General features: G+C 35.1%; 1 pseudogene; it reads left to right on the forward strand.

Annotated features, from left to right (window-relative positions):
- Nucleotides 1–9,348, forward strand: part of LOC141489327 (homeobox protein NOBOX-like) — a 157,369-nt pseudogene extending 148,021 nt beyond the window's left edge.
- Nucleotides 9,349–12,660: the final 3,312 nt, after the last annotated feature.

Here is a 12,660-nt window from a genome sequence, read left to right on the forward strand (position 1 = left end):
TTCTAATAGAACAATAGTCTTTGATGGCATACATATACTACAGTTGGTTAAGTTATTCTCCAATTGAAGGACATGCACTTAATTTCCAATTCTTTGCCACAACAAACAGGGTTGCTATGAATATTTTTGTAAAAGTAATATTTTGACATTTTTTTCATAATCTCTTCAGAGTATAGACCCAGTAAGTGGTTTTGTTGCAGCAAAGGGTATGCACAGTTTTGCATATTCCCTTTGTGAATAACTCCAAATTGCTCACCAGAAAGGTTGAATGAGTTCACAGCTCCACCAGCAATATATTAGTGTCCCAGATTTCCTACATCCCTTCCAACATTGATCATTGTTCTTTCTGGTCATATTGACCAGTTTGAGAGGTGTGAGATTGTACCTCAGAGAAGCTTTAATTTGCATTTATTCAATAAGTAGTGATTTAGAGCAATTTTTCATATGATATTGGATTGCTCTGATTTCCTCATCTATAAATTGCCTTTGCATATCCTTTGACAATTTGTCAATTGGGGAATGGCTAGGTTTTTTTGAAAATTTGACTCAGATCTCTGCATATTTTAGAAATGAGTCCTTTGTCAGTAATACTATTTGAAAAAATTGTTTCTGAATTTACTACATCTCATTTGATCTTGGTTATACTAGTTTTGTCTGTACAAAAGCTTTTTAATTTAATGTAATCAAAATTACCTAGTTTTTTTAAGGATATTCTCCATCTCTTTTGTGATCATAAACTGCTTCCCTTTTCATAGATCTGACAGATTTACTGCTCCTTGATCATCTAGTTTGTTTATAATATTGACTTTTATGTCTAAATCCTGTATCCATTTTGGGCTTATCTTGCTATAGGGTTTGAGGTATAGGTCGAATCTCAGTTTCTTCCATGCTCACTTCCAATTTTCCCAACAGTTTTTATCTAAGAGAGAGTTTTTATCCCAATACCTGGGCTCTTTCAATTTATCAAGCAGGAGAGTATTACAATTGTTTCCTGCTAATGCACCTAGTTTATTCTACTGATGCATCACTCTATTTCTTAACCAATACCAGACAGTGTTGATGACTGATGCCTTTATAATTTAATTTTAGATCTGGTAAGGCTAAGCCACCTTCCTTTGTACTTTGTTTTCATTGAATCTCTGGCAATTCTTGACTTTTTCTTTCTCCATATGGATTTATTTACAATTTTATCTAACTCATTAAAGTAATTTTTTGGAATTATGATTGGTGGGGCACTAAACAAGTAGTTTAGTTTTGGTAGAATTGTCAGTTTTATTATATTAGCTTGACCTATCCATGAGAAGTTGATGTTTGTCCAGGTATTTAAATCTGATTTCATTTGTGTGAGAAGTGTTTTGTAAATATATTCAAATAGTTTTTGAGTCTGCCTTGGCAGCTAGACTCCCAGGCATTTTATATTGTCTGAGGTTACTTAAAATGGGATTTCACTTTCTAGCAGTTTCTGCTGTATCTTGCTAATCTTATATAGAAATGTTGAGGAATTGTGAGGGTTTATTTCAAATCCTGCAATTTTGCTAAAATTGAAAATTATTTCTAGTAGTTTTTAGATGATTTGGGGGGATTCTCTAGCTATACCATCATGTCATCTACAAAGAGTGATGACTTTGTCTCTTCCTTCCCAATTCTAATTCCATCAATTTCTTTTGTCTTCTTTCATTGCTGAATCTACTATATTAAATACAGTATTGAATAGGAGTGGTGATAATAGGCATTCTTGTTATATCCTTGATCTTACTGGGAATGCATCTAGGCTATCCCCAGTGCATATAATGCTTGTTGATGGTTTCAGATAGATACTGCTAATTATTCTAAGGAACAATGCATTTATTCCTACCCTCTCCAGTATCTTTAGTAGGAATGTGTGCTGTATTTTGTCAAAAGGTCTTTCAGCCTCTATTGATATAATCATACGATTTCTGTTGGGTTTGCTATTAATATAATTAATTATCTAACAGTTTTCCTAATATTGAACCAATCCTGCATTCCTGGGATAAATCCTACTTGATCATAATGTATTATTGTAGTGATAACTTGTAATCATTTTGATAAGATTTTATTCAAGAATTTTGCATCTATATTCATCAGGGTGATAATTTTCTTTCTCTGTTTTAACTCTTTCTGGTTTACGTAACAGCACCATATTGGTGTCATTGAAAGCAGTAGGCAGAAATGCATTTTTCTAAAAAGTTTATATACTATTGGAGTCAATTGCTCATTAAATGTTTGCTATAATTCAACTGTGAATCCATCTGACACTGGAGATATTTTCTGAGGGAATTCAATAATGTCTTGTTGAATTTCTTTTACTGAGATTGGGTTATTTCAGTTTTTAATTCCCTCTTTATTTAATCTGGGCAACTTATATTTTTGTAAATATCAGTCTATTTCACTTAGATTGTCAAATTTATTGGCATAGAGTTGGGCATAATAATTCTGAAATATTACTTTATTTTCCTCCTCATAGTTTGTGAGTTCACCTGTTTCATCTGATACTAGCAATTTGATTTTCTTCTTATTTTTTTGAATCAATGGAATAGAGCTTTATCAATTGTATTTTTTCATAAAACCCACTTTTTCTTTTTTATAAAAGTTCAATAGTTTTCTTGCTTTTGATTTTATTAATTTCTCCTATAAGTTTTAGAATTTATACTTTGGTAATTAACTGGTGTTTTTAATTTGTTCTTTCTCTATTTTTAGTTACATATTTAGTTCATTGAATTCTTCTTTCTCTACTTTACTCATGTAATCATTTAAAGATATAATATATTCTCTGACTGCTGTCTTGAGTGCATCTCTTAAGTTTTTGTATGTTTTTTCCCTAGTGTCATTATCTAGGAAGTAATAAGTACTTCTTTCTATAATTTGTTGTTTGATCCACTCATTCTTTAAAATTATATTATTTATTTTCCAATTAGTTCTGGGTCTATAGCTTCCTGGTACAATATTGATTAGGATTTTTATTGCATTATTATCTGATAAAGATGTATTCATTATTTCTGCTGTTCTGTAATTGATCTAGTACATGGTCAATTTTTGTGTAAGTGCCATCTGCTACAGATAAGTTATATATATATATATATATATATATATATATATATATATATATGTATGTATATATGTATTCTAGAATTCTATTTACCTACTAAACTTCCTTATTGTTTTTTATGGTTAGATTTATCTAAATCTGAGAGTGGGAGGTTGAGGTGTCCCACTAGTAGAGTATTTCTGTCTATGTCTTCATGTAGCTCTTTCAACTACTCTAAGAATTTGGATGCTATACCATTGGGTGCATTAATATTAATATTTCAATTATTTTATTGTCTATGGTACCTTTTAGGAGGATATAGTTTCCTTCCTTATCTCTTTTAATGCTAACTATATTTGCAGCTTTTTTGTCTGACATAGATTGCAACCTTGCTTTTTTCACGTCAGCTGAAGCAAAATATATTCTGTTCCAACCTTTTACCTTTACTCTGTGTGTATCTCTTTGCTTCAAATGAGTTTCTTGTAAGCAGCATATTGTAGGATTCTAGTTTTCAATCCACTCTGCTATTCACATTTGTTTTAAGGAAGAGTTCATCCCATTCACATTTAATATTATAATTACTAAATCTTTATTGACCTCCATGCTATCATTCCTCTGTTTGTGTTTTCCCCCTTTTAATCCCTTTATCCATTTCCCCCCACTATTTTGTTTCTGAATAACATCACCTTCAGTGTGTTTGCCCTCCTATATCAACCCCCCTCCTCTTTCATTCCTCTTTCCCTTTTCCACTTCTTCCTTCCCTTCCTTCTTTTAATTTCCTTTTTTATCCCCCTTCTCACCCCACCTCTTTCACACTTTTAATACTTGAAAGGTAAGGTAATATTCTAAACCTGAGTGTGTATAAGTTTGATTTAAGTCAAGCCTGATGAAATGATTCAAGTAGTCCTAACCCTCTCTTTTCTTCCCCTCTATTGCAATAGGTCTTTTGTACCTCTTAATGTAATGTGAATAACCTCATTCAATCTTCTCCATCCTCCTTTTTAATTACTATCCCCCTTTTTATGAGGTATTGTTATTAAATTATCATATCTCAGTAAAAGGAAAGTCATGAGTGCTCATCACTTCTGACTAAGTATGTTCTATCTAATAGAGTTACAATTCTCGAATGTTATTCATCTTTATCCTATGTAGGGATATAGACAGTTTCATTTTATTGGATAGCACTTTTTTTTCTTTACCCTTATTTTTCTTTACTTCTTATGTGTCTCTTGACCTTCCTCTCCTGTTTGATGTCCAAATTTTCTATTAATCTCTGGTCTTTTTAATCAGAAACTGTTGGAAGTATCCTATTTCATTAAATGTCCTTTTCACCTGGAAGAGAAGGCTTGGCTTTTGTCAGATATTAGTTCTTGGCTACATTCTAAGCTCCTTGGCTCTTCATAATATCTCATTCCAGCCCCTTCAATTTCTTAATGTTGTTGTAGCCACCTCCTGCGTAACCCTTACTGTAGCTCCTTGGTATTTAAATTGTTTCTTTTGGTCTGCTTGCAGGATTTTTGCTTTTATCTGATAGTTCTGGAATTTAGCCACACCATTTCTTGGGTGTTTTCATTTTGGCATCTTTTTCTGGAGGGATTGATATTTCTTTCAATAACTATTTTGCCCTCTGGTTTCAGGATATCAGGGAAGTTTTCCATCACTAGATTCTCTAATATTAAGTCCAGAGGTTTTTTCCTCTTCAATGTTTTCAGAATGTCCTATAATTCTCAGGTTGTCCTTTCTTGATCTATTCTCAGGTTAAATGGTTTTGCTTATGAGGTACTTTACATTTTCTTCTATTTTTTCGATCTTTTGCTTTTGTTTAATACAATCTTGTTGTCTCTTGTAGTCATTAGTTTCCAGAGATTATATTTTTTTAGAGAATAATTTCCTACATTGCCTATTTTCTGCTATTTTTTCAATATTTTGGCTTTGTTTTACAGAGTGTTGATGTCTCAAGAAGTCATTAGTTTCCATAGATCCCATTCTTTCTGTAGAGAAGAATTTTCTTCATTTACCTTTTGCAACTCTTTTTCCAATTGCTCAATTCTATTTTTGAAGGAGTTTTCAATTTGCCCAAGTGTAGAGTTGAGAGAATTATTTTCTTTTTGCATTTTCCTAATAGAGGATCTGAATTTTCCTCTTTTGTATTTGTGCAATTGTGTTTTCCAAGGATTTGTTTTGTTGTAGCAAGATGTTAATTTTCTCTTGTAACATATTAATTTTCTATTGAGTTTCTTTTTCCCAACTTTTCCAATCGATTTTTAAACTCCTTCCTGAATTCTTCAAGGAAGTCTTTCTGGCCTGGAGACCAATCCATACTCTCCTCAGAATTGTTAGATCTATTTGGGTTAGAATCTGATACTTCTAAATATTTCTACATGGATCACACTTTTCACTGGTTTGTCTTCCTTTGTTCTAGGATCTTGTGTTGGGTGAGGGACTAGCTCTCTGAGGTTTGTTTTTGAAAACCCTATAGGCTTTGTTCACTTGCCTTAGTAATTTAAAGGGCCTGACAGTAGCACGTGATGTTGCTTTCTCTCTCCCAATCCTGGAGGGATTGAGGAGGGGTCGGGAGGGCTTGATGTGGGGCAATAGGGTTTGAGTTGACTTTGAACAATGGACTGGAAGCCAATCTCCCTTTCATCTGCATACACTCGGAATTCCACCTGAGCCTGTGAGGATGGGGGTGGGTCCAGTTACCATCCATTCATGAAATGAAGCTCTTCTAAAAGGATGAGCTGGATGATTTCCAAGTATGCAAACTTCCCCTCTCCCTGGCCAAATATTCTGTGACTAAATTTGCTTCTCAGACCTGACTCTCACCAAAGTCTCTGTGGCCAGTGCTCGTCCTCTGGTTTGCCCGCACTGCTGTACCTGCACTGACCCTCTGGTTTCCACTCCTGGTTCACCCATGGTACCCTGAGACAGACCTTGTTGGTAGGTTTTCTTCTCCTAGCTTTTCTTTTCTGGGTTTTATCAATCAAATTTCTGTTAAGAGGTTTCTTTCATGGTATTTTTGAGGGGACACCAGGAGCACTTAACCCAGTGCCTGTCTTCTCTCTGCTATCTTGGACAGAAGTCTCAGTATTATTTTCTTAGACATAATTATTGATCATTTCTATCACTTGCTTTTTGATCCGCTCATTTTTTAAAGATAAATCTATTTAATTTCAATTATTTCTTGGTTTATCTTTATATGACCCTTTCTGAAAAGTGTGTATTTATGATTTCTGCCTTTCTGCATTTGTTTTATGGTTTTGTGCCCTAGGACACAGTCAATTTTGGTGTAGGTGCCATGTAATGCCAAGAAAACAGGTATATTATTTTCTGTCCCCATTGTTTACTCCAGAGGTCTATCATTTCTACATTTTCTAAGATTTCTTTCACCTTCTTAACTTCATTCTTGTTTATTTTGGGTTTTTTTTTAGATTGATCTAGTTCTGACAGAGGGAGATTGAGGTCTCCCTTTATTAAAGTTTTGTTGTCTATATCTCTTTGTATTTCATTCAGGTTTTCCTCTAGGAATCTTGATGCTATACCCCTAGGTGTGTACATGTTTATTAATGATATCCCTCCATTACCATTTGTGCCTTTTAATAAGATTTAGTTTCCTTCCTTATCCCTTTTAATGAGATTGATTTTTGCTTTTATTTTATCTGAGATTAGGATCACAACGCCAGATTTTTTTTTTACTTCAATTGAGGCATAATATATTTTGCTCCAACTTTTACCTTTACCCTGTGTGTACCATCCTCCTTTAACCCGCCTTTCTGACATCCCTTCTCTTAGGCTCTTCTTCTGTTTTCTTCTCCTCTTTCATTCCTATTTCTCTTCAAGGGAAGGTGAACTTTTGAAAGCAAATGTTTAGAGTGAATATGTGGTTCCTTCTTTGAGCCAAATCTGGTGAGTTATATTCAACCAAGCCTCACCCCTTCCTTCTTTCCCGGTATTGTAATAGGTCATTTGGCCCTCTTCATGTGATGTAAATTAAGTTTTTTCTACCTCGACCTGTCTTTTCTCAGTACTATATTTTTTTGTCTTATTTTTTTTATATCATCACATCAAAATCATCAAAACCAGAACTTCTTTCTAAGGATACTCCTTTTAATATAAACTCAGTTTTCAAGAGTTACAAGTATCATCTTCTCATATGGGGATACAAACAGTTTAATCATATGTTATAATAATTTTTTTCTTTCTGTTTAACATTTTATGACTATCTTGAGTCTTGTATTTGAAAATAAAATTTTCTGTTCAATTTTGGTCTTTTACCAAGAAAGTTTGAAAATCCTCTTTTTTGTTGAATGTTAATCTTTTTCCCCTGAAAAATTATGTTAACTTTTGCAGGGTAATTGATTCTTGCTTGCAATCCATACTCCTTGGCCAACTGTAATATCATATTCCAGGACCACTGATCCTTTGATGTTGATGTTAAATGCTGTGTGTAAACCTGACCATGACTGCTTCATATTTGAATTGCTTTCTTCTGATTGTCTTCAGTGTTTCTTTCTTGACCTGACAATTATGAAATTAAGATAAAATATTACTTAGAAAATGTTCATTATGTGATCCCTTTCAGGGGTGATTCATGGATTCTTTCAATGGTATTTTACCCTCTTGTTCAAGGATATCAGTAATTTTATTTCTATTGCCAAGAGAAAAAGAGCAGGAGAGAAGGAATCCTCTTAATTAGATCCACACATGATCTCTCTTTTTGGACATTTTTTTTCCTTTTGGAGAGGGAGGGAGAAAGGATAGTATTGTAAATGGGGGGGTGCCTTTGTTGCCCCTCCCTAAAGGTACTCCTTCCTACCTAATGCCCCAGGGCCCTAACCTAAGGGGTGTTTAGGTTTAGTTTCACTCCCATCTGCCATGCTAGGTGCTAGTCCCACACCTGCCCACATGGCCCCCAAGGCTTTTTAATGAGCCTCTTGTGCAGCCCCAGAGCACAGAGATGAGGAGGAGAGAGACTGGGCAAGGGGAGCCTCAAATTGTGGAGCTTCAGGAGCTGCCAAGGAATGCTGGGTCTTTCTCACCACAACAGCAATAGGGGAGAGCAGCTAGAATTTAACCAGGAAGAATGAACCCCCGAATATAACCCCACAAGTCCAGAAAAAAACCTTTACCCTTTACCCTACAGACCAGTTGAAAGGGCTGGAGAAGATGTTTCAGGAAGATCGTTACCCCGATAGTGACAAATTCAGGGTGATTGCCTTTGCTGTGGGGAGTCACACCCCAGCATATGATGGTGTGGTTTCAGAACATAAAAGCAAAGTGGTGGAAAGTAGAGCCACTCAATTCAAAAGGAAACAAGACTAATCTGGAAAATCTTGTTTTTACTACTGCCCCTTTGGACAGTTATCATGGCTTTACCCCTAAATTCCCATCTCCTCAATCCATAGTTATGGACCCAGGAAACTTTGCTAATGAGTTGGTGTCCCAATCTGCCATTTTTCCTCCAGTGTTTACTTACTACCAACATGTGACCAATTAATGACTATGGGTCAGCACAGTGATGAGGTTCATAGGGTAGAGGTAGCTGTTCTCCTCCTTAGCCCCATATCTGTCCAAAGGTCCAGCCATCCTTTGACCTTGGATCCTGTTTACCCTCCACACCTGGTACCCTGCTTGCTAGAAACACCTATTAGTGGTTTTAGAAGCATCACCCCATCAAGTGCTTACAACTCTCCTGAGCAAATGGAATCCCAGTATTATCATCAAGGCAACCAGTCCAGAGCCTTCCAGCTCTCCCACTATGCCCAGCACCAGCTCTTTCACCAATCCCAATAGCATCTGTCCCAAATGCACCCTTTCACCTTTCCTCTCCCCAGACCACTGACTCCACCTCCACCAGGAGACTCAAGTGCTGCTGCCCTCCTTGCATTTGCCTATGGCCCTGATGGATAGACCCCAACAAGATTGTTCTCAGGTTCTCCAGCAGGGCAGTTTCTGTAGCAACAACCCATTGGGAACTTGGGTTCACTCACAGCCCTACAACTTATCCATTGGAATGATCTATGCTTACCTGAGATATTATTGGACTCCACTCTGGAGGAGGGGGTGACATATCTGACCTAGTTGCCCAAGTCTTGGAGAGACAGTCTTTACTAGGTTTCATCCAGCTTCTTGGATGGTCTAAAACAGGCACTGGACTGCCGATTGAGACCCAAGAAGAACTGTCCTCTAGCACTCAGGAGCAACTGTCATTGCCCATGGAATTCAGAGAAAGAATCAAGAGCAGTCACCTCCCCAGAGGTGCTGTTGATGGAGACAATGTTCAAGAAAAGAATGAAGACTGAAAGAGAACAGAAGTCCTTGCCTGACTTCTAGAATTTGTGTTGAGTTATTTTTATGTTGCTTTGCTTCTGAGAAGAGTTAATTCAACTCTTACTTAAGTAATGAAGTTATGTAAACTGTAAAAAATGTTAAGTAGGCACTTCTTTTTTATGGTCTTGGCTTAACAGTAATCCAAAAATTGTTAAATTATATCTCCTGGATAGGTTCCATGTCAGTTTTTTTCTAATGAGGTAATTTATATTTTCCATTTTTCAGTTTTTAATTTTGTTCATTCTTGATGTCTCAAAAAATCATTATTTTCTACTTTTCCTATTCGAATTTTTAAGGAATTGTTTTCTTCAATTAGCTTTCGTGTCTCCTTTGCCATTTGGTGAATTGTCCTTTTTAAAGACATTATTTTCTTTTTCATTTGCCCAGTTTCCCAAAAGCTAAAAATTTTCCTTCCACTTTCCCTTCCCATTCCATGTCCCTCAGCAGTGACCAGTTAGGTTCATACATATTTTTGATAAACATATTTACAGATTAGTCATTTTTTGTATGAGGAATTAGGATTAAGGGAAATGTATAAATAAAATGTATTTTTGTTCATAAAGTATTCATCAGATTTTGAAGGGTTGTTTTTTTTTTTGTTTGCTTTGTTTAGTTTTTCTTCCTCTAGATGGAGATAACACTTTCCATAGCTGATCTAATACAGTTGTCCTAGTTCTCTTATCTGCTAGAGGAGTTGCTTGTATCAAGTTTGTTAATGTTAAGTTGTTAATGTATACATTGTTCTCTTTGTTCTGCTCCCTTTGCTCAGCATCAGCTCCTGTAACTCATTACATAATTCTATAGAGTCTGACCTTCTATGGTTTCTTTTAGAGCAATAATATTCTATATTATTCATATACCATAACTTGCTTAGCCATTCTGCAATTTATGGGCATCTCATCAATTTCCAGTTCTTTGCCACTAAACAAAGAGCCACTTTGAATATTTTGGAACATATGGGACTTTTCCATTTTTTATGATTTCTTCTTGATAAACAAGTAGAATTAGAATTGCTGATTCAAAGGAAATGAACATTTTTATTGCTCTTTGGGCATAGTTTCCTATTGCTCTCCAGAATGTTTGGATCTGTTCACAATGCCACCAGCAATGCATCAATGTCCCAACTTTCCCACACCTCTCCAACATTGATCATTTTCACTTTTTCTCCTCTTAGTCAATCTGGTATGCATGAGGGGATATTGAAGTTGTTTTAATTTGCATTTTTTTCTAATCAATTATTATTTGGAGCCTTTTTATATGATTATATATAATTTAATTTCTTCATTAGAAAACTATCTATTCATATCCTTTTACCATTTATCAATTGAGGAGTACCTTCATGCCTCTCATTTCTTTTCCCAGTTTTTCAACTTGATTTTTAAAATCCTTCATGCACTCTTCCAAGAGTACTTTTTGAACTTAAGACAAATTCATATTCCCCTCTGGGGTTTTCTACTCTCCTCTTCTACAATGTTGTAATCTTCATTGTCACTATATTATGATTTCTTCATCTTACTCAATTTTTAACTTAATTCATGGTTTGTAATGTTGCACTATGTTTCTAGGCCCTTTGTGGAACTGTTTCAAGATTCTTGTGCTGTGAGTCATGGAACTGCTCATAGACTTTCCAGGCTAAGGTCTCAGTTGTTTCTCCACTGCAGTAGCTTTGCCAGCCAAGTTTCTCTGACTTCACAGGTGTCCTTGGGCCTTCAATTGGCCTTTTGCATTGGGGATAGAGCCTTAAGACCTGACCTGCTGTGCTGCCTTTTTGCTTTGCCTGGACAGAGGGGACTCACTTGTTCATCTATACTGCTGTTAGAGCTTCCATATGATCTAGAAAGGTACAAAATCAGACCATTCACCAATGTCTTGGTACACATATGCAGGAAAAGTACAAAATGGATCCAGTCCTTCCATCTGAGGAAACACCTGCAAACTAAAACTGTACCATGGAATTTGGTAAGGTTTTTAATTATTCTCTAGGAATTTTTTGAACTACAGTGGGAGAGTTTAGTAAGCTCAATTCTCATGTGGTCCCACACATGCCATGCTGATTATGACACTGGCACAAATATTAACTGGTCATCTAGAAAAAGTGATATAGTCAAATATTCTAGATTTCAGGGATTTGGTACACAAAGACATTCTCAAAAGAGAACTGATTCTTAGTATTATATTGTTCTGGTGATATTAACAGAATATTATCGGTATTACTAATGGGTGTACCTCTGGGTTGAATTTACTCTGTTTTCTTTATTATATATGTTTGTGTCAAATAGCTTTCCATTATCACCATGGCATCTTTAAAGTTTGAGAAGACAACTTTTCAAATGAAGTTTAGGAGCTAGAGCTTTAAAAAGTAGAATTATCTGGGGAAATAGTGAGTACTGAAGTTATTTTTACATATGGAGAATTAGAAAAAACTTCAAGGATTTTTATTAAATACAACTGTTCCTACAAAAGAAAATATGCTGGATGTGAAATACTGAGATAAGATCATTGTCTCACTCTCAGGAATTAGGATGACATTGGAGATGGTTTCTAAAGTTGAACCTAATGCTTTGTTAACAGAACTGCATAAAGCTCATGCTAATAGAATGTAGTCATTTTTTCCAATAGATTGGTTCATCTAAATCAGACATTTGAAATACACTACTAAAGATTTTGAATTAACTTTATTTAATGTGATTAAGGGTGAGTTTATGTTTCATAATACAGTACTGAAATTTATGAATGGATTCACAAATTGATATAGAGTTCTGATAGAATTTGCCAAATAATTTTTCATTGTAATAGTAGGAAATGAAAATAATGCTTCTACTTATCTAAAACAGCTCACTCTTAATTTATTTATTTATTTATTCATTCATTCATTTATTTATTTATTTTTATTTAATTTAATTTATTTTTTAATTTAATTTAATTTATTTATTTTATTTTATTTTTATTTTCCTCTTCTGCCTCATATTTCCTCTATTACCCCATCCCCCCAAAAAAATTCTAACTCCTGGAATAAGTCTGCAATGAGTGTTTCAACTTTCATCTACCTCAATAGAATACTCCCTGAAAAAGCAATTTCTATTTCCTATTGCACCCTTCTCAACTCCCACCTCAGGTATGGAGAGAAATCAAGACTTTCATTGACCAATACAACTTTCATGTTCTGCTGCTACATTTCCTTAAGAAACACTATGGCTTCTAAGTTCTGGTATCCCTACTTGATGTCAAAAGACACTTTCTCCTGCCAGCCTTATCTCCTACCAATGTAGATCATCTGGATGATA

Source organism: Macrotis lagotis, chromosome 5, assembly GCF_037893015.1.
Source record: "Macrotis lagotis isolate mMagLag1 chromosome 5, bilby.v1.9.chrom.fasta, whole genome shotgun sequence".
Classification (NCBI taxonomy): Eukaryota; Metazoa; Chordata; class Mammalia; order Peramelemorphia; family Peramelidae; genus Macrotis; species Macrotis lagotis.